Genomic DNA, 23,237 nt, shown 5'->3' with positions numbered 1-23,237 from the left:
GAATTGCTCAACACGTGGGGCGTGAGGTCTCCACAGTACATCGATGTTGTCGCCAGTGGTCGGCGGAAGGTGCACGTGCCCGTCGACCTGGGACCGGACCGCAGCGACGCACGGATGCACGCCAAGACCGTAGGATCCTACGCAGTGCCGTAGGGGACCGCACCGCCACTTCCCAGCAAATTAGGGACACTGTTGCTCCTGGGGTATCGGCGAGGACCATTCGCAACCGTCTCCATGAAGCTGGGCTACGGTCCCGCACACCGTTAGGCCGTCTTCCGCTCACGCCCCAACATCGTGCAGCCCGCCTCCAGTGGTGTCGCGACAGGCGTGAATGGAGGGACGAATGGAGACGTGTCGTCTTCAGCGATGAGAGTCGCTTCTGCCTTGGTGCCAATGATGGTCGTATGCGTGTTTGGCGCCGTGCAGGTGAGCGCCACAATCAGGACTGCATACGACCGAGTCACACAGGGCCAACACCCGGCATCATGGTGTGGGGAGCGATCTCCTACACTGGCCGTACACCACTGGTGATCGTCGAGGGGACACTGAATAGTGCACGGTACATCCAAACCGTCATCGAACCCATCGTTCTACCATTCCTAGACCGGAAAGGGAACTTGCTGTTCCAACAGGACAATGCACGTCCGCATGTATCCCGTGCCACCCAACGTGCTCTAGAAGGTGTAAGTCAACTACCCTGGCCAGCAAGATCTCCGGATCTGTCCCCCATTGAGCATGTTTGGGACTGGATGAAGCGTCGTCTCACGCGGTCTGCACGTCCAGCACGAACGCTGGTCCAACTGAGGCGCCAGGTGGAAATGGCATGGCAAGCCGTTCCACAGGACTACATCCAGCATCTCTACGATCGTCTCCATGGGAGAATAGCAGCCTGCATTGCTGCGAAAGGTGGATATACACTGTACTAGTGCCGACATTGTGCATGCTCTGTTGCCTGTGTCTATGTGCCTGTGGTTCTGTCAGTGAGATCATGTGATGTATCTGACCCCAGGAATGTGTCAATAAAGTTTCCCCTTCCTGGGACAATGAATTCACGGTGTTCTTATTTCAATTTCCAAGAGTGTATCACCACCCTTCGAACTTAATTTTTGTACTGAAGTTAGGCAATGATTGAATAGTTGTGTAAGTCAGTCAAAAAGTATTTCTTTATCTAAATTTTGTTGCCTACTGTTCAGCCACGTTATTCTGTTCTATGCTACTTTGTATTACTAATTTATATTTTTATATTCTTCCACATTATTATCAAAATATGACAAGAGAAGAATTTTTTTATGCTGTTATTAATTTTTAATTATTTTCTTTCTTTATTTAAGTGTGAAGTTTGTTTTTTAAGAAGTTTGTTATCGAAAGTGAGGAGTCTTTCACATCGATTTTCTGAGAAATATATTTTTTTAATAAGTGTAGTAATTAATTAAACCTATTCCTAACACATTTTTTAAATATCATGTACAAGTAAAATGTTTTTGTTTCTAGACACTCATTTCAACATTGTTACACTAACAAATAAGAATTATTTCCAAGAATTGCTGTGACAAAGAAATATACATACACAAGTATTGAGATATTATCCTAACAAATGGTACAAATGATAAAAAAAGGGAAAACACCCAACAAGATAATTTATTATTCTTTGTTTTTATAAGGAGAAAATAAGTAAAATATAGTTATTCTTTTTTTATTTTTATGAGGAGCAAATTAGTGGCATATAGTTTTAGTGTTTATTATGCCTTACTTTTGTTCTTTATATACTGTCCATTTCAGAACGAATGACTTATTTTTATCGATAGTCTATTTTTTACTTAAGTCCATAGTCAATGACTTATTTTGTAGTTTATTAGCTGTCTGGTGTGCTTAACTTATTTAGTTTTTCACACATTTCTTTTGCACAATTCCTACATCACATAATTTGATTTCACACATTCACACAATCCTATGAATGTTTAAGCATGAAATTGGTGAATGTTTTTGCACGAAGGTGATGGACTTGAGCGAGATGGATGTGGGCAAGTATTTGATGTACAGCTTCGTTCGTCATTCCTTGTTGGCTTTGCAAGTGTGTGTTGCTGTTGTGGAGGTCCCATAATGGAATGGAGCTGTGAGTGCAGAATCTCGTAGTTTACTGGCTTTGTATGCGTGAAAGCCATCGTTATGTGTCGCTGAAAGCGGTCGTCTTTCGTTGTAATACTTTGCAGATGACTAGTTTACAGTAGGATAGGGATTTGGGAAGGTATGTCGTCTGTTCTTCACCCATCTTCTTTCTTGGTCTCAATCTTGCAAATCTTCAACTTCTGTTCTTCCTGCTTTTTCTCTGCTTCTTACTTGCTTCTTTGTTCTTCTCTGGGCAGGATATGGAAATATTTATTAATAACTAGTCGCTTTGAAGTTCTCCTCCTAGTAACAGTTTGATAAATGGTTTGGACATGTCATTTCTACTTTGTGGACGTTTTCTTCAGTTTCACGCATCAGCGTGCTGTTTAATAGCGGTAGTGTGACTTTTACACTTTTTTTTTTTTGCCAGTGGTGGCTTGCCCAAGCCGTCTTCTCGTTGGGCCGTTCTTTGCTCGCTCCGCTGAGTGGGAGCGCTCGGAGATTTAAGAGTGGTAAAAGTCTGGTGTTTGCTTGTCAGTCCCTGCAACGGTCCCTTCCATGTTCCGACACTCTGTGGTTCCATCTTCTGTCCCAGCAGGGTTCCGCCACCCTGTGGTTCAGCAGATATACAGCCCACTTCAGCTACCCTCTGTTGGTCTTGCTGTCCTTTCCCTTCTCTCGATGCTTCTGCCTTGTAGGAATCGTGTCTTGCTAATTATGTCCTTTTCTTTCTTGATACTTCTCTCGTTGCAACTTGTGGGTCGTTGCATCTTGTCCTTGCTGGAGTTTTTACAATGGTTCTTACAAAAAGTTTTACTTGTAATCATCTAACATATGTCTAGTACCTACATTGTTTTACGCCTTTTTTAAAAAGGTTTACAGATTTTGGCACCCTTTACATGTTACAATTCTAAGATATTTTGAGTCTTAACTTATACAAGAAACCTCAAATTCATTTTTTATTTTTGTGTAGTGTCGTGGTGTATAGCATTTTAGTATTTCATGCTGTTAGACTATCTACGTTTTATCCCTTCATCTTAATCTATGGTACTATTGGTGTTATTTTTGTTTTTGTTTTTATTGAAACTACTTTCTTTTTCCCACCTTCCTCTCTCTTCATTCTTCTTTCTCCTGACGATCTTATCTGCAACATAATCTTGAAATATTGTGCTGATTATTTACCAGTAATAAAATTAATCTTCAAACTTGTACTGAAAGTGTTTAATACTGCCAGTCTTAGGTAAAAATACCTCTGCTTTATCTCGTAAAATACCCTCTATTTCTCTTTTATTGTGTTCCGATGGTTCAAATGGTTCAAATGGCTCTGAGCACTATGTGACTTAACTTCTGAGGTCATCAGTCGCCTAGAACTTAGAACTAATTAAACCTAACTAACCTAAGGACATCACAGACATCCATGCCCGAGGCAGGATTCGAACCTGCGACCGTATCGGTCGCTCGGTTCCAGACTGTAGCGCCTAGAACCGCACGGCCACTCCAGCCGGCCATTGTGTTCCGAAATACCTTGAACTTCTTGCAATATTTCGTCGATTTCTTTATGGACTTCTAACATGAGTTGAGGCGATCCCCCCTTTTGTGCATACCATTCTAATTCTTCATCCTCTTTATCTCGCATCATTCTTAATTGTTTGTTTATGACTGGTATTTCTTCTAATTTTAGCTTTTGCTCAAAGAGAAGTGTGACATTCCCGAATGTTACGCTACCTTTCCCCATATCTATTATCGCTCGTCTCTCATTTAAAAAATCTGCACCTATAATCAAATCTACAGTTAGTTTAGGTATAATCACGAAGTTGGCTTCGATCTTTTGACCTTGACACGAAAGAGTTAACCTTGTTTGTCTCGTAACTTCCGCAGCATTGTTTCTAATAGGACCTCTTACTTTAATCTTACGTGTTTTCAGAATTGGCAGTTCCTCACTGGCATTACACTGCATGAATAAATTTTCTGAGATCGCAGTCAGTTCACTTTCGCTATCAATTACAATATTGACTAGGATATGCTTTACCATGGCCTTCACAATTGGTTGAATTTGAAAGGGTTGGTTCTGTTCTTCTTCTTGCATCAACGAATCCTCCACTGAATCATACATGAGTCTTTTTAGGAATTTCCCTTGTGAATTCGAACTTTCTGTAGGATAAGCTTCGACTGCTACTTCTCTCTCTCTTTTATTTCCTCTTACCTATTTCTTCCTTCATTTACGCTTTCTTCAACATCCTCTACTTTTCCTCATCCTCGTGTATCTTCTCCTTCTTCGTCGCTACTTCCACATAATCGCATCTAAATGCTCTAATTATCGCTTCATAACTTACTTCATTATATACATTGGGTTGTGTGCCCACTCGTAACTTATTTTCAACTTCTGTCGACTGCACATTATCCTCATTGAATTCGCTTTCCCTGGTTTCCATCTCAAATAGCTCTGCAATACTCATTACTTCGTCATTTCCTCCTACATTCGTTGTGAATGCCTCTGGTAATTCATCTTCCTCGTCAGTATTCTCCCAATTAATTTCGTCCCAACACGATATTGTTATTTTCTTGTCTTCGTTTTCATCTGGTCTCTGCGGATTTGTTTCTTCCTTCTCCTCTTCTCGTGATAAGATTTTTACTTCTCTGTTCAAGGTGCTGCAATTGTCCTGGGTCGGTGCGTCATTCTCTTTGGCATGGGCGCTTAGCTGTCATTCGAACGTTTATTGGGGTTTGGTGGTCTTACCTCCACCTCTTCTATCTGTATTCTCTTTTCTTGTTCAGCTTGTTGATAGTAGTTTCTTTGTTGATAATTAGTCGGTCTATTGGTTCTCCAGTACCCGTTCCGATTGCCGTTATTCCCTCTGTAATAGTTGTTGCCGTTCCTGGGTGAATTATAGTTGCCATATTCTCTTCTAAATCCATAACCGGTTCTTTGTTGAAATCAATTGTCGTTTCTTGGTGCGAAGTTATCACGTGGTTCGTAATTATTGTTTCTTCGTACTGTGTCTTGTGGATTCCACTGCTTTTTGCTTTCGTTTTCACGTGCGCTTCGTCTTTTTCTTGCGTCATATTCCGAAAATATGAACTCTAGTTCCCTTAGAATACCTTTAAATACTTCGACGTCATTGCCTCCGTGACCTACTAATGATTGCTGGTATTTCAATGGTAGCTTCATCGCGCATAATTTAATCTACTCTCCATCACTGTATGGTACATCTAAGCATTGATTTTTCTTTGCCATTAATTCGAAAAATTTCACGGAACTCTTCTCTCCTGAATTTTCAAAATATGGGTTCTGTAATAATTCGTACTTCACTCTGTTCTGTGCTTCGCTGGACCAATATCGTGAGAGAAACTTCTCTCTGAAATCTTCGTACGATCGGCATGTCGCTGCAACATTCTGCATGGTTTCTGCGACTGTTCCTGACATGTGTGCACATATAAAGCCTAATTTGTGTGCTAGCGTCCAGTGTTCTGGTAATCTTACTCGGAATTGATCAATAAAAGTTCGTGGATGTAATGAGTTTCCTTCTCGAAAGTGTTGAAATTTTCTGACTGTGAGGAAATGATCGTTGTCGTACTTCGTCATAGTTCCATATGAAATTCGCGATTCTTCGCCACTTTTGTTTCTGATCATTTCTCCCGTCGTTCTTTCCGGTTGTGGTAGATCCATTGGATGTTGTCCACTGTAACTTTCGCCTACCCTTGCGTAGTATCGTTGGAGTGGTACGCAATAATTTTCTTCCATCGGTTGTGTACGTGTAGCTGAATGCATTGCACTGTATTCTTCGAGACCTGGCTTTCCATTGTCAGGTATTGGTTCGGCATCTTGTCTGGCTAACCTTGCTGCTTCATTGCACGATCCAAACTGTCTTGAAACATACATTTGTGGTTCCGCATGTGTTTGTGATGACGTTTGTTCATCAAGAATTTCGAAACGTGTTTGCTGCTGTGCAGGCTGTCTGATTTCACGTATGCTACTTTCCGCCTGTGATTGGAATCGCAAATGCCTAATATCTTCGTTGGCTCTGAGCACTATGGGACTCAGCTGCTGAGGTCATTAGTCCCCTAGAACTTAGAACTAGTTAAACCTAACTAACCTAAGGACATCACAAACATCCATGCCCGAGGCAGGATTCGAACCTGCGACCGTAGCGGTCTTGCGGTTCCAGACTGCAGCGCCTTTAACCGCACGGCCACTGCGGCCGGCAATATCTTGGTTAATTGCTTGTTTTTCCGGTGCTGTTACAGATACGGATGTGGTTGCAGACTCTGTGCTTGTTCGATCCTGTTCACTACGCTCTTCAATGGTTTGCAACAACTTTGTTCGCAATTTCTGAAATTGTCGCTTCGTTTGCGCTTCTATTTTGACTATGCGGTTATCATATCTTTCCAGCGCTGCTTTTGTGATACGTTCGCGTAACACACTGTTTTCAACAATTTTACGCGCTGTACCTGCTGCTTGTCTAGTAACTACGTTTATCTGTTTCTCTAGTTTCTTGACTTTCAACAATTTTACGCGCTGTACCTGCTGCTTGTCTAGTAACTACGTTTATCTGTTTCTCTAGTTTCTTGACTTCTCTCTGGGTGTTATTACGTAATGTTTTGATCTCGTCCTGAGTGTCATTACGCAATGTTTGTACGTCCTCTTGTACCTTGTCAATGTCTGTTCTCAATTGTTTGTGACCTGTCGTTACTCGTATTACTTTGGTTAATTTAATGTCACGATTTATTCGGAGCTATGTGATATACTACTGGATTTGCTTATCATGTCAGGGTTTTCATGGAAGGTGTTGGATTTGCCTCACACCTTACAAATCTTATACACTATTAAGAAGCGAGTCCAAAAAATATATAAATTATCAAATTACTATAACCTCTGTCCACGGCATAAAATCACATTAGCCTTAATAACCTCCAGAAATGACTGGAAGTACAAGTACACCTCTTTATGAAGCTGCCATATGTCAAACATCAGAAAGTAGACAGTTTCATCCATCTACATCTACATTTATAATCCGCAAGCCACCCAACGGTGTTTGGCGGAGGGCACTTTACGTGCCACTGTCATTACCTCTCTTTCCTGTTCCAGTCGCGTATGGTTCGCGGGAAGAACGACTGTCTGAAAGCCTCCGTGCGCGCTCGAATCTCTCTAATTTTACATTCGTGATCTCCTCGGGAGGTATAAGTAGGGGGAAGCAGTATATTCGATACCTCATCCAGAAACGCACCCTCTCGAAACCTGGCGAGCAAGCTACACCGCGATGCAGAGCGCCTCTCTTGCAGAGTCTGCCACTTGAGTTTGTTAAACATCTCCGTAACGCTATCACGGTTACCAAATAACCCTGTGACAAAACGCGCCGCTCTTCTTTGGATCTTCTCTATCTCCTCCGTCAACCCGATCTGGTACGGATCCCACACTGATGAGCAATACTCAAGTATAGGTCGAACGAGTGTTTTGTAAGCCACCTCCTTTGTTGATGGACTACATTTTCTAAGGACTCTCCCAATGAATCTCAACCTAGTACCCGCCTTACCAACAATTAATTTTACATGATCATTCCACTTCAAATCGTTCCGCACGCATACTCCCAGATATTTTACAGAAGTAACTGCTACCAGTGTTTGTTCCGCTATCATATAATCGTACAATAAAGGACCCTTCTTTCTATGTATTCGCAATACATTACATTTGTCTATGTTAAGGGTCAGTTGCCACTCCCTGCACCAAGTGCCTGTCCGCTGCAGATCTTCCTGCATTTCGCTACAATTTTCTAATGCTGCAATTTCTCTGTATACTACAGCATCATCCGCGAAAAGCCACATGGAACTACCGACACTATCTACTAGGTCATTTATATATATTGTGAAAAGCAATGGTCCCATAACACTCCCCTGTGGCACGCCAGAGGTTACTTTAACGTCTGTAGACGTCTCTCCATTGATAACAACATGCTGTATTCTGTTTGCTAAAAACTCTTCAATCGAGCCACACAGCTGGTCTGATATTCCGTAGGCTCTTACTTTATCAGGCGACAGTGCGGAACTGCATCGAACGCCTTCCGGAAGTCAAGAAAAATAGCATCTACCTGGGAGCCTGTATCTAATATTTTCTGGGTCTCATGAACAAATAAAGCGAGTTGGGTCTCACACGATCGCTGTTTCCGGAATCCGTGTTGATTCCTACATAGTAGATTCTGGGTTTCCAAAAACGACATGATACTCGAGCAAAAAACATGTTCTAAAATTCTACAACAGATCGACGTCAGAGATATAGGTCTATAGTTTTGCGCATCTGCTCGACGAACCTTCTTGAAGACTGGGACTACCTGTGCTCTTTTCCAATCATTTGGAACCTTCCGTTCCTCTAGAGACTTGCGGTACACGGCTGTTAGAAGGGGGGCAAGTTCTTTCGCGTACTCTGTGTAGAATCGAATTGGTATCCCGTCAGGTCCAGTGGAGTTTCCTCTGTTGAGTGATTCCAGTTGCTTTTCTATTCCTTGGACACTTATTTCGATGTCAGCTATTTTTTCGTTTGTGCGAGGATTTAGAGAAGGAACTGCAGTGCGGTCTTCCTCTGTGAAACAGCTTTGGAAAAAGGTGTTTAGTGTTTCAGCTTTACGCGTGTCATCCTCTGTTTCAATGCCATCATCATCCCGGAGTGTCTGGATATGCTGTTTCGAGCCACTTACTGATTTAACGTAAGACCAGAACTTCCGAGGATTTTCTGTCAAGTCGGTACATAGAATTTTACTTTCGAATTCACTGAACGCTTCACGCATAGCCCTCCTTACGCTAACTTTGACATCGTTTAGCTTCTGTTTGTCTGAGAGGTTTTGGCTGCGTTTAAACTTGGAGTGAAGCTCTCTTTGCTTTCGCAGTAGTTTCCTAACTTTGTTGTTGTACCACGGTGGGTTTTTCCCGTCCCTCACAGTTTTACTCGGCACGTACCTGTCTAAAACGCATTTTACGATTGCCTTGAACTTTTTCCATAAACACTCAACATTGTCAGTGTCGGAACAGAAATTTTCGTTTTGATCTGTTAGGTAGTCTGAAATCTGCCTTCTATTACTCTTGCTAAACAGATAAACCTTCCTCCCTTTTTTTATATTCCTATTAACTTCCATATTCAGGGATGCTGCAACGGCCTTATGATCATTGATTCCCTGTTCTGCACATACAGAGTCGAAAAGTTCGGGTCTGTTTGTTATCAGTAGGTCCAAGATGTTACCTCCACTAGGCGGTTCTCTGTTTAATTGCTCGAGGTAATTTTCGGATAGTGCACTCAGTATAATGTTACTCGATGCTCTGTCCCTACCACCCGTCCTAAACATCTGAGTGTCCCAGTCTATATCTGGTAAATTGAAATCTCCACCTAAGACTATAACATGCTGAGAAAATTTATGTGAAATGTATTCCAAATTTTCTCTCAGTTGTTCTGCCACTAATGCTGCTGAGTCGGGAGGTCGGTAAAAGGAGCCAATTATTAACCTAGCTCGGTTGTTGAGTGTAACCTCCACCCATAATAATTCACAGGAACTATCCACTTCTACTTCACTACAGGATAAACTACTACTAACAGCGACGAACACTCCACCATCGGTTGCATGCAATCTATCCTTTCTAAACACTGTCTGTACCTTTGTAAAAATTTCGGCAGAATTTATCTCTGGCTTCAGCCAGCGTTCTGTACCTATAACGATTTCAGCTTGCCGGCCGAAGTGGCCGTGCGGTTAAAGGCGCTGCAGTCTGGAACCGCGAGACCGCTACGGTCGCAGGTTCGAATCCTGCCTCGGGCATGGATGTTTGTGATGTCCTTAGGTTAGTTAGGTTTAACTAGTTCTAAGTTCTAGGGGACTAATGACCTCAGCAGTTGAGTCCCATAGTGCTCAGAGCCATTTGAACCATTTTGATTTCAGCTTCGGTGCTTTCTATCAGCGCTTGAAGTTCCGGTACTTTACCAACGCAGCTTCGACAGTTGACAATTACAATACCAATTGCTGCTTGGTCCCGGCATGTCCTGACTTTGCCCCGCACCCGTTGAGGCTGTTGCCCTTTCTGTACTTGCCAAAGGCCATCTAACCTAAAAAACCGCCCAGCCCACGCCACACAACCCCTGCTACCCGTGTAGCCGCTTGTTGCGTGTAGTGGACTCCTGACCTATCCAGCGGAACCCGAAACCCCACCACCCTATGGCGCAAGTCGAGGAATCTGCAGCCCAAATGGTCGCAGAACCGTCTCAGCCTCTGATTCAGACCCTCCACTCGGCTCTGTACCAAAGGTCCGCAGTCAGTCCTGTCGACGATGCTGCAGATGGCGAGCTCTGCTTTCATCCCGCTAGCGAGACTGGCAGTCTTCACCAAATCAGATAGCCGCCGGAAGCCAGAGAGGATTTCCTCCGATCCATAGCGACACACATCATTGGTGCCGACATGAGCGACCACCTGCAGATGGGTGCACCCTGTACCCTTCATGGCATCCGGAAGGACCCTTTCCACATCTGGAATGACTCCCCCCGGTATGCACACGGAGTGCACATTGGTTTTCTTCCCCTCTCTTGCTGCCATTTCCCTAAGGGGCCCCATTACGCGCCTGACGTTGGAGCTCCCAACTACCAGTAAGCCCACTCTCTGCGACCGCCCGGATCTTGCAGACTGAGGGGCAACCTCTGGAACAGGACAAGCAGCCATGTCAGGCCGAAGATCAGTATCAGCCTGAGACAGAGCCTGAAACCGGTTCGTCAGACAAACTGGAGAGGCCTTCCGTTCAGCCCTCCGGAATGTCTTTCGCCCCCTGTTTCTAGACACTCATTTCAACATTGTTACACTAACGAATAAGAATTATTTCCAAGAATTGCTGTGACAAAGAAATATAATACACAAGTATTGAGATATTATCCTAACAAATGGTACAAATGTTAAAAAAAGGAAAAAGATCCAACAAGATAATTTATTATTATTTGTTTTTATAAGGAGAAAATAAGTAAAATATAGTTATTCTTTTTTTTATTTTTATGAGGAGCAAATAAGTGGCATATAGTTTTAGTGTTTATTATGCCTTACTTTTGTTCTTTATATACTGTCCATTTCAGAACGAATGACTTATTTTTATCGATAGTCTATTTTTTACTTAAGTCCATAGTCAATGACTTATTTTGTAGTTTATTAGCTGTCTGGTGTGCTTAACTTATTTAGTTTTTCACACGTTTCTTTTGCACAATACCTACATCACATAATTTGATTTCACACATTCACACAATCCTACGAATGTTTAAGCATGAAGTTGGCGAATGTTTTTGCACGAAGGTGATGGACTTGAGCAAGATGGATGTGGGCAAGTATTTGATGTACAGCTTCATTGGGCCAAAAGAAGGAAGTCGGAAGGTGCGAGATCCGGGCTGTAGAGTAGATGATGAAGAATAGTTCAGTGAAGTTTGTGAGCTCCTCTCGGGTGCGCAGATTTGTGTGAGGCTTTGCATTGTCATGGAGAAAGGGGAGTCCGCTTGCATTTTATGGCGAAGAACATGTTAAAGTCTTCTTTTCAATTTCCTGAGAGTAGCACCACAGTCAGTACCAGAAGGCGTCGCCATCACTTTATGCGCTGAGTGCGGCCTTGAACTGTTTCTTCAGAGGGGAGATGTGTGGCGCCACTCCATTGGACTGTCGTTTTCTTTCCGGTTAGAAGCGGTGAATGCATGTTTCATCGCCTGTGACGATGCTCGACAAAAAATTATCACGGTCAGCCTCGTAACACACAAGCAATCCCGCACATATGGTCCTTCGTTGCCCTTTATGGTGTTCTTCTAGGTGACGAGAAACTCAGTGGCTTCACACTTTTGATTACCCCACCCGGTGAACGAGTAGCGAGACGTTTGACTGATCCCTCGATCACCTTGAGTGAGAGTGTCCGCACGTTCCAGCACTGGAGGAATCACAGCTTTGCGTGGGTGGGCAGCACACAAGAGACCGGATTAAAATATTTGCCCTTATATCGACTTTCATACATGTAAAGAAAGAACAAATTACATCTCTGTGCAAAGTTCTATGCCATATCTTTTTGTCAACATCTTTGTTACAAGCAACATGCTGGATGCTGGCAAAGTTTCGCTGTCAGAATGTAAATTAATACAGATTGTGTAAAAGTGTGTGAAGTGATATACCAACTGACCATCAAAATGGAAGCAGACAGATGGACACTTAGGAAAAAAGCCGCCCACACTGTCGCACTAAGTAAAGAAATAAATTAACATCCATATCGACAGATAAAGAATAGTCATGATGATACAATAAAGCGTGTTCCATCTTCTTGTAACAGAGCCAGCACCCAGCATTATGCTAAAAATAACGATGTAGCCTCCAGAAACCATCTGAAGATGAAACTGAAAAGGTTCAAAAACCATATCATGGAATAAAACATAATTATTCAAAAAGGTGACTGGTTGCAGTTTTATGTAACTTATTTACATTAAACTCAATGGCAGCTCTATGCTTGAAACGCACTTCCGTTACAGACGTCATTTTGAAGGCTACGTATAGTGCCGCCACCTGTCGGAACTTCATGAAACTGCAGGGGATGAAGCGCGAATATGCCGCTAAGTCCCACAACAAATTCCGCATTTTTTCAACCGAAACAGACCGAGCAAAAAATTGTGCTCCATTGCTTATTGAATGTTCCTCGCGCTACTATGACTGTTTCTGCAGTACCGTCGTTGTCCGTTTACTCTGTCACTTGTAAAACACAACATTTCGGCCACCGGAAACTGTTACTCTGATCACTCTCACACTTCCAGTACACAAAGAAAAGCATTAACCTACAGAATGTTGTACGGATATCGCCTCAAACTCCTCTCTGGCCGGACATGGGGGTTGCACCCCTCTACCATCCTCCACACCTACAAATCCTTAATCCGTCCCATCTTCTGTTATGCCAGTCCTGCCTGGATATCTGCCCCCGCCCCAAATTCTATAAGTCCCTCCAGATCCTTGAGCGTCATGCACTCCGCCTCGCCTTCCGTATAGGCCTCCCGTCCCCCATGCGGATCCTCTGTGATCTCATTCCTTTCCCCCATCTGCTCCTATTCCTCGAACGTATCGGGATCCTCTACACCTCCCGCCGCCTTGAACCCCCTCTCCTCTCCCATCGCCATCCCCTACCCCTGCCACGTCTTCACTGTTGTGTCCCCCCTACCCTCCATCTCTACACCCTTCATCTCCTTTCCCAAGGTGGCTTCCATCAACTCCCCCTCCCGGATGATGCCCTCTCTCCCTCCATTTATCCCTCCTATCAACTCTGATCCTCACTCCCCTCCTTTCCTCTGTCCTTTTTCCGGGCTCCTTCTCCCCCCCTTCCGTCCTCTTTCTTCCCCACCTCCCCTCTCTTTGCCCCCTTCTCTCCCCCGAGTCCTTTTACATTTCCCTCCTCTGCCTCCTCTCATTCCCTCTCGTGTCTGCCCTTCTCCCCCTTTATTAGTCCTCTCCCTCCTTGGTCCCCCGCCCTTTTCGTTTTTTTTCCTTCGTCCCTCCTTGTTCTTCCCCCTCCTCCAGGTCCCCCCCCCCCCCATCTGCCTTTGGCTCGGGAGTGTCATCTTTGTGCTGCCACTTTCGTGCAGTGTTCTACAGTGAGTGTTCTGTGTTGTGTTTTTTGGGAAGTGTTGCGAACGGCCATCATACTGTCGCTGGGTGTGCCTTTTATCTCTTGCGAACAGAAACCAGACTGTCGCCGTGTTTTTTAATTGTGTGTGTACCATGTTACTTGTCTGATTCCTGTGTCTTTTATTAACGTTGCCAACCCCTTTTGCTTTCTGTTTTAACTTTCCGCATTTTTCCGCAATTTTACACTTGATGTTACCGTTTTGTCGCCTGTTTTTCTTGTTTCTTTTCTTCTTCCGTTCTTTAAAATAAAAGTCTGTAGGCTGTAGAGCAGCGTACTAAGCTGCTGCCAGCCCGCCCCCTTCGGGGGGAATTGAAAATCAATACAGGAAAAAAAAATACGGATGTAGCTAATTTTTCTTGTCTAGGGCGTGTCACGCCAGCGAACTACGTTTTGCAACCATAAAGACCTCTGGCCACGTTTTGTTATATTGCCTACTCTTCGACTCTTATCTACCGATATTTGACCGCACTGTCTTTAAGTATGCATCATTATTTGTTGTAAGTACTGTAAAGGTTTACATGAAAATGTAACGCTGCACTCAAAAGTATGTTAATAACAACGATATCTTGTTTAATATAAAGAATAACTGATTCATAGCTGCATGTCTTAATATTAAACAACACGAGGACTGTCAAAGTTATGTATCGTCTCACTGTAATTCAGTCCTTCAGTGCACCCCCCAAATAAAAATCGCACGGAGTTAAACCAGAACTTCTAGCGGGCCAGATATTGTTACTAATCACTCTTTCACCGAACATTTCGTGAATCTCGTGCAAAGAAACATTGGTCGTATGAGCCCTTGCCGAATTCTGTTGAAAAATACGAAGCTTCGTTCTCTTTCACTCAGTTCATTAAAAAACGGTCGCAAAATGTTTTTCACATATCTTTCTCTTGTAACTGTCATTAAAAAAAATTGGGCCTGTTATTCTGTCACCACTAACTGCGAACCACATCCCTGTTTTCTGACCAGGAGCCGCGCGGGGTAGCCGCGTGCTCCAGGGCCCCTTGCCACGGTTCGCGCGTGGCTGCCCCCGTCGGAGGTTCGAGTCCTTTCTCGCGCATGTGTGTATGTGTGTGTTGTCCAAGTTAGATTAAGTAGCGTGTAAGCCTAGGGATCAATGACCTCAGCAGTTTGGTCCCATAGGAATTTACCACAAAATTTTTGATCATGCGCAACAGGTCTATCTGCGCTCCAATGTCGACAGTTTTGGGAATTAACGTACCCGTGTAAAAAGAACCAAGCCTAGTCTGAAAACAGAATGAGGTAGGGATCCATTTCGCCATAATGCCCTTGTTTTAAAAGTCATTAACACAAATTAACCGTTTGTGCAGGATCACCAGGTCAAAGTTCGTGTACTAATGATAATTTATTAGATCTTAGTCCAAGCAACTTAGCACCTCTTTGTACAGAGGTGGACGATATTTGTCTTTGCTGCGAAAGACGTCGAAGAGATTTTTAGAGGAATTTTCCAGGCGGTATGCAATGTCATCGAGATGAGCTTCTGAGAGCACTGTACGTTGTCGTTTACTCTTCTTGTCTTTAACACTTCCCGTTTCACGAAATTTATTCATTAATATGTGAACTGCCTTTCGACTCTGAACTCTAACAGCTGAAAACTTCTGTTCAATCTCCGAACAGTAAGAGAGGACTCCGTGTGCACATACGAATCGTAAATAAACATTCGTCGGTTGTGGAATTGAACAATTCGCTCTTGCCATTGTTGCGTTCGCAAACTTCATCGTTACACTAGTGATGTCTGTTGCACTGCTCGAATGACACTCTCCGACAAGGCGCGTGCGTCACAAAAAAAGGTGGGGGGGGGGGGGGCATAGCGCTTTTTCGCGGGACCCATTCGACCGACAGGTGAGGCTTCCTTGGCCGGCCTGCAATACCCGAGGCAGGCAGTCATCAGATAAACGGAGCAACCTGTACTTCACTTGCCTAAACGGCGCGTTCTCCGTTATTGTCGAGGGTGTTGAAAGGAAATTCTGGTAAAATTTTAACGTCTTCTACATAAATGTCCTGCCATGTCAATGAAGTGCATGGAGGCAACCTGCTACATAATAAACTGACGAGCGCGAATAACGATGTATAACTATTCATTGAAAATGAAGGGAAGAATATTGGGGATTAACGTCCCGTTAACGGCAACGAGTTAATTAGTGACTGTCACACGAACTTTAATATAGACATGATGAAGGAAAACGCCCATGAGATTTTCTGGTTTAGATACCTGGATGGAAATTTGAACCGCACTCCTTCCTAATGCGAGTCCACCTCGTTCGGTAGCTATTTTCAGAACAAACTGAGGTATCGCCTATTTCATCTATAGCAAAAGTCGCCTTGGTTGCATTCCGCTTAGCCTGACACATACGGTTCCTGTCACAGCCGTGTGGACTGGCAGCCCGTTTCGCGAGTGCTGTCCCCTTCACAGCTTCTGAGCCGATGGCAGCGCTCAAGGAAGGGGCAAGCAGGCGGCGGCGGCGGCAGCTCTCGACTGTCAGACCAGGACGTCACTCATCGTAACAAGAGAGGATAGTTAGCGCGGCCTGTCGTAACTCGCAGAAGCAGGTATTCTCTGATAAAGTTTACAAAAGGCTTCGCAGCTCGCTGCTAACTTTATGAGCTCCTTCGTTTCTTAGGGTCTTTCCGGAGCCAGTACGGCAGGTGTAAATTCCGAGCACTGCTGAGTTATACGACATGTAACCGCAATAACTACAGTCTCCTATGGGCTCGTGAGTCTCACCTGCAACCAGTCAAGAACTTGTCCTTTTCTGGTGCACGCTGGGCAAGCACACCGTAGGTGGCCGTAGAAAATCTGCAGTCGCATCGTGCTTCTATGCCAGCTAAAAAATAGAGTCATAACGAAAGTTTTATGACACGCTGTGTTATTATGCACCATTATTTTACTACCTGAAAACTGTATGAGAATGACATCGTCCATGAGTACCACATGTAAGGATCAAGTTGGTCGTCTTGTTTTTGGGTTACGATTGTTTCCATCTGTGTGATACTCGTTCGCTACAAAGGAAGAACTTTCGTATGACGCATTTATAATTTTTAAAACATGTATTCAGTAAGTCCTGAAACCATGGGCGCCCACTGGAGGCATATAGAAATTTACTCCTTCACGTCTGTCAGTCATTTTGGGCTTCAGAACAGGCAGAACACCATTGGAAGACGGTGAGTGACTGATCGTGAGACAACATTAGTGGCGCAGGACAATGATTCGAAAAAAATAAATAGACACTAGAAGGGACGCTACTGACAGCTTGTTGACAGTATCCAAACTTAAAGGTGATCATTTCCGAGCCATAAACTTTTCTTCCCAAATGCAGGTGAACAAAAGGGTGTTCACACATAATGGTGCTGAGTCCTGATGGACAGATCTCGTGAAGGCAACTCCAGTCGCGTGTTGTTAATACGGGCAGTCCGAAGACTGGTTTGATACTCCCCTCCACTCTACTCTGTCCTGTGAGATCCTTTTCCCTCTGAATAACAACTGCAACCTGCATCCGTTTGAACCTGCTTACTGCGTTCATCGCTTGGTTTCCATCTAAAATTTCGCATGCCCCCCCCTCCCCCCCTCCACACCGCCCACACACACACACACACACACACACACACACACACACACACACAAACACAAACGCGCATGTGCGCGCGCGCGCGCGCGCACAGTCGCTTCACTCAGTTACCAAATTTACGATTTCTCGGGATAAGTAACCTTAACTCCCTTCTTTTAGTCAAGTTGCGCCATAAATTTATTTGTTCCCCAGTCAAATTCAATACTTCCTCATTAGTTATCTGATCTACCAATCTAATCTTCAGTCTCTTCTTGTCTGAACTACTTATCGTTCACTTTTCACTTCCATACAAGGCTACATCTCAGACAAATACCTTCTAAAATATTTCCTAACAGTTAAATTTACATTAGATGCTAAAAATTCCTTCTTTTCAGAAATATTTTTCTATAGTTAGTCTGCATTTTATATCCACCCCATTTCTTCCATCAACAATTATTTTACTGGCCAGGTAGCTAAATTCATTTACTACTTCTAGTATCTCATTTCCTAACGAGATTCCGTCAACACCGCCTGATTTAATTCAACTACATTACACTGAAGCGCCAAAGAAACTGGTATAGGCATGCGTATTCAAATACAGAGATATGTAAACAGGCTGGAAACGGCGCTGCGGTCGGCAATGTCTATATAAGACAACAGGTGTCTGGGGTAGTTGTTAGATCGGTTACTGCTGCTACAATGGCAGGTTATCAGGATTTAAGTGAGTTTTATCGTGGTGTTACAGTCGGCGCAGGAGCGGCGGTACAGAGCATCTCCGAGATAGCGATCAAGTGGAGACCTCCCTGTACGACCATTTCACGAGTGTACCAAGAATATCAGGAATCGGATAAGACATCAAATCTCCAACATCGCTGCGGCCGGAAAAAGATCCTGCAAGAACTTGGCCGACGACCACTGAAGAGAATCGTTCAACGTGATAGCAGTGCAACCCTGCAGATATTTCAGTGCTGGGCCATCGACAAGTGTCAGCGTGCGAACCATTCAACGAAACATAATCGATACGGGCTTTCGGAGCCGGAGACCCCCTTGTATACTCTTGATGACTGCACGATACAAAGCTTTACGCCTCGCCTGGGTCCGTCAACACAGACATTGGACTGTTGATGACTACAATCATGTTGCCTACTGTTGATGACTGCAAACATGTTGCCTGGTCGGACGAGTCCCGTTTCAAATTGTATCGAGAGGATGGAAGTGTATGGATATGGAGACAACCTCATGAATCAATGAACCCTGCATGTCAGAAGGGGACTGCTCAAGCTGGTGGGGGCTCTGTAAGGAGTGTGCGGCGTGTGACGTTGGAGTGTTATGGGACCCCTAATATGTCTAGATACTATTCTGACAGGTGACACGTACGTAAGCATCCTGTGTGATTAATTGCATCCACTCGCGTCCATTGTCCATTACGACGGATTTAGGGAATTTAAGCGGACAATGCGTCATCCCACACGTCCAGAATTGCTACAGAGTGGCTCCAGAAACGCTCTTCTGAGTTTAAACACTTCCGCTGGCCAACAAACTCCCCAGGCGTGAACATTATTGAGCGTATCTGGGATGGCTCGCAACGTGCTGTTCTGGAGAGATCTCCACCCCGTCGTACTCTTACGGATTTTTGGATAGCGCTGCAGGTTTTCATGCTGTCAATTCTCTCCATCATTACTTCACACATTAGTCCAGTCCATGCCACGTCGTGTTGCGGCGCTTGTGCGTGCTCGCGCGGGTCCTACACGGTATTAGGCACGTGTGCCAGTTTCTTTGGCTCTTCAGTGTATTATCCTTGTTTTGTATTTGCAGATGTTCATCTTAATTTTTCAAAACATTATCCATTCTTTCCATTTGAACCTTTGCTGTCGCTGGTTAACAGTTCCGTCGGCAAACCTCGGATTTTTATTTTTTCTCGCACAACTAGAATTCCCTTTCGAAATTTTACATTTGTTACGTTTACTGCTTGCGCAATGCATAGATTGTATAATATCAGCCGTAGGCTAGAACCTTTTTTTCAATATCTTCTCAACTACTGCTACCCTTTCATGTCCTTCGAAACATAACTCGTTCCAGAACAAGTTATAGTTAACTTGCGCTCCTTGTTTTTTATACCAGTTGTCTTGAGAATTTCAAAGAGTCTATTCGAGTCAATATTATCAAAAGCTTTCTCTAAATCTACAAATGTTATCAACTTTGATTTGCCTTCCCTTAATGTATCTCCAAAGATATGTTGCAGGGTGAGACTTGCTCGCGTGTTCCTGTATTTCACCGAAACCCAAACCTGAAGTCAGCCTCTACCAGTTATTTAAACAATTTGGGGCAGCAGCTCCATCCAGTGTGTTCACCATGAGGTCCAGAGCCCTACTGACCTAGTACATAGTACCGCAACCAGAGGGCGCCCTCCTCCCGTCTGCGATGTAATTCAAGATGGCGGCCTGGGGGGGGGGGGGGGGGGGAAATGGCAGGAAAAGGACTCAGCCTGTTCTGAGCTGCTGGAGAGAGGAAGGAGTGTACTTTATTTATTTCGGAACAATTTATTTAGAGATCGATTGCACATAGTTTATTTATTACACTGATACAAAACACTCGCTCTGACGTTCTTGGGGTCAAGATACACAGCCTACACACCTGCAAACTATTCGTAAGTCACTGAAATAATGCAGTACGCAGCATACAGACCTGCAAACTACACATAAATCACCGAAATAATGCAGTACACTGATGTACAGACACGAAAACAACTCCTAAATTGTCAAAATAGTGCATGTAAAAGGCTTTGCAAACACGCTCAACGCTTAAACAGCCGAAAATAACGCTCTGTACAAACACTCAGTGCATGTAAAAAAACGCTTTCGAACTGTCGTCAATTGCAACAAATCAGCAAACTGTTCCAACGTGGGCGCTTAGCAGGGCCAGCCGGGTGCAAGCCAGCGCCAGAGAGACAAATGCAGAGGACGCAAGCCATTGCTCTCACGCTGCTGCAGCTAACAGCCAGAGGTGAAAGTCACGTCTGTTTTCGGGTATACAGTTAAGAGTTCTTCGAGAGTTATACTGGCGACATATGTCACGCTATAGAAATCTGTTGCAATGCTTCCCAGATTAGCATAGGGTGCATTCTTCCTAGCAATCCTAACGGGACATGCAAGATGCGACTAGCTGCACACGTTTTTACTTTGGCTGATGCATAGCTGCAAGTCCACTGTCAAGAGCGAGACATCTAACTAGCTACTCACCATAGCAGTTATACTGGCGACATATGTCGCGCTATAGAAATCTGTTGCAATGCTTCCCAGATTAACATAGGGTGCATTCTTCCTAGCAATCCTAACGGGACATGCGAGACGCGACTAGCTGCACACGTTTTACTTTGGCTGATTCATAGCTGCAAGTCCACTGTCAAGAGCGAGACATCCAACTAGCTACTCACCATAACAGGGGCAGCTAAAGGGTTCTCAGTGTTATACTGACGTCACATGGCTATGTAAGTAAGAGCCAAGTCTACCTCAAGAAAATTGTAAAGTGTCGCAGAAATAGTTAATGGTCAGTTTTGTAGGAGCTTTTGTGATGTCTCAGCTTGTCTACATGGAAATTCTTGTCCTAACACGACCTGTTTTCGAAAATAGCCAAGAATAACACCGACAGCATTCTTCCTGATGGTCCTAACATGGCACCCCGTCCATCACGTGGTACCCTTCCTGGAAATCATTAAGTCCTGCTTTCAACAAATATCTCCAAAACGCAAACGTTCTCACCACTATGTAGAGACTCCTATGTCCGAGCACAAAGGATGTCTTGTGAATGAATGGAGCATTCTGATTGGCTCTTTCTGAATTTACCCGCCAAATCACTGATGCCGCCAGTGTGGAAGCACTGTCCGCCTCTTTCTTTCTGCAGACGAGACTTTTCAGCGGCAGAACCATTCTGTAAAAATCACCATATTGCACTGACAGTTAAACGCTGCAAAGTGGCCAACAGATCGTGAAATACGGAAAGAATCTTGTTCAATTACACTGCTCCGACACTGAGGACAAAAGGTTGAATATTAGAGCGTGAAACCGATTTCCAACCCGACAATGTATCACTGATTACCATGTCGACGTAGTAAACATGAAATTCGTATCCTGCGCCATACAAAATTGCTCATTTTACATCATTCATATAACTATCGACCGCCAGACACTTGTACATATACCCTTAAGACAGACAGCATAAGCATATGCATCACATACACTTCTTGCAGCACTAGACATTTTCCCTCAAGGTTGGGTGGTCATCCACCGCAACTGACAGTAACAAGTCATCCGCCCTCAACAAGTAAGCATAGTGCCCTCAGCGGACTGAAGTCACTTTCAGAACTGTTGTACAAAGTCGGGATCAGCTCCCCTTGGCACAAAGGCGTTACAGTTTCTGGACCTGACCTGCTTGCTTTCCACACCTATCTCCAGACTGGGATTACAAGAAAATATGTAATTTTGCATGGTTTGCCAGAATAGCATACCATTTTCGCGATACTTCTCGATATCAAGCACATAGCAATATCACCTGCGCAGTATAATTTCGAAGATATAGACTGGAAATTATTTCTCTAGAAAACCGAAACTTTAGTGAGCTGAAGCGTGCTGTAAACCACTGCACAACTGGAAACTGATCTGTCTGCAAAGACCTTTATGTGAATCCTCGAAAAAATAGAGGAAACTGATATTTCCACTCACGAATACTGATGACGGTGATATAACAGATTCCAAATCATCCTTATAATTTACAAAGTCAACTAAGGTGTTTCTCATGTCTAGAGAACCAGCAAATGTGTCCTTCACCCGTCTTTCACCTACTAGATGCACTCAATACACATCACAATCGATCTTGTCTCAACCAAATGAAGATGGGAAATGTGAAGAAGCAGTCAATCAGACAATTTACATGGGCGGGAATAATGGTCCAGCGCAAACACATGTCGATATTGAATTTTCTCAAATTCCCAAGCGATCACGAAAGCTGTCCAACATGTACTAAGTATTAGTTCGCTATTCAGCCGTTTAGGGGATGACACAGTTAAGTCAGCTACATTCCTACATCCAAACAGGCATTTCCGTTCGGACGGCTCCTGCCGCTAACGGGAAACATGAATTATTCCCGCCACAGGCCGCCGCCGGGGCACCACGCAGCCATAGACAGAATCGTCCAAGATATTTGACCTCTATACTTACAATTAAATGTCACTATTGCAGTCTTAGTTTTTCATTAAATTTTGAAAAAACCATCGAGTAATGATTTGAAAATACGCAATTAAACTTCATGTTAGTATTAAACTTTGTTACATGAACAGTGACTTTCAGTGGCCTCAATCCAACGTCATCAAAGAAATTTAGAAAAAAAAGCAAGCACTTTTACTTTGCAGTTACTTATTTAGCATATTGGATTTCAAATTATTGTCTGAACAACAGAGCCTTTTTTTTACTGACTTGAACAGAAATAAATAACGTAATACGTACCAAACCAAACAACCATGTGGTCCAAGCAACATGTAAAATAAATTAAACTTCTGCACTCTTAATTTGTGCAGTTCTTTAGATTTGGATTTTTTCCGGTGATTGATTCTCAAACTTGAAATATGAAATTGCTTTACTTTACACATATACTGAAGCCTCTGTTGTACAACACTTAATTGAAAGTAGATTGAGACTAAAATTCTTAAAAGTGAAATTATTCATTAATAAACTGGCTTAACTATTCAATATGTTTCTTATGACAGCATATAAGGAAAAAAGGAACAAGGACCCTGCTTGGTAAAAATGTCTGAGGACAATAAGGACACAATCGTCCTGAGGTTAACTGATTATTATTTAAATAAATTTTATCAATCAAATCACATTCAGTTGTGCTGCTGGGTTAGCCGTTAATACTTTCTACCA

The sequence above is a fragment of the Schistocerca nitens genome, chromosome 9 (assembly GCF_023898315.1).
Source record: "Schistocerca nitens isolate TAMUIC-IGC-003100 chromosome 9, iqSchNite1.1, whole genome shotgun sequence".
Lineage (NCBI taxonomy): Eukaryota > Metazoa > Arthropoda > Insecta > Orthoptera > Acrididae > Schistocerca > Schistocerca nitens.
Note: the sequence above shows the minus strand (reverse complement) of the source record.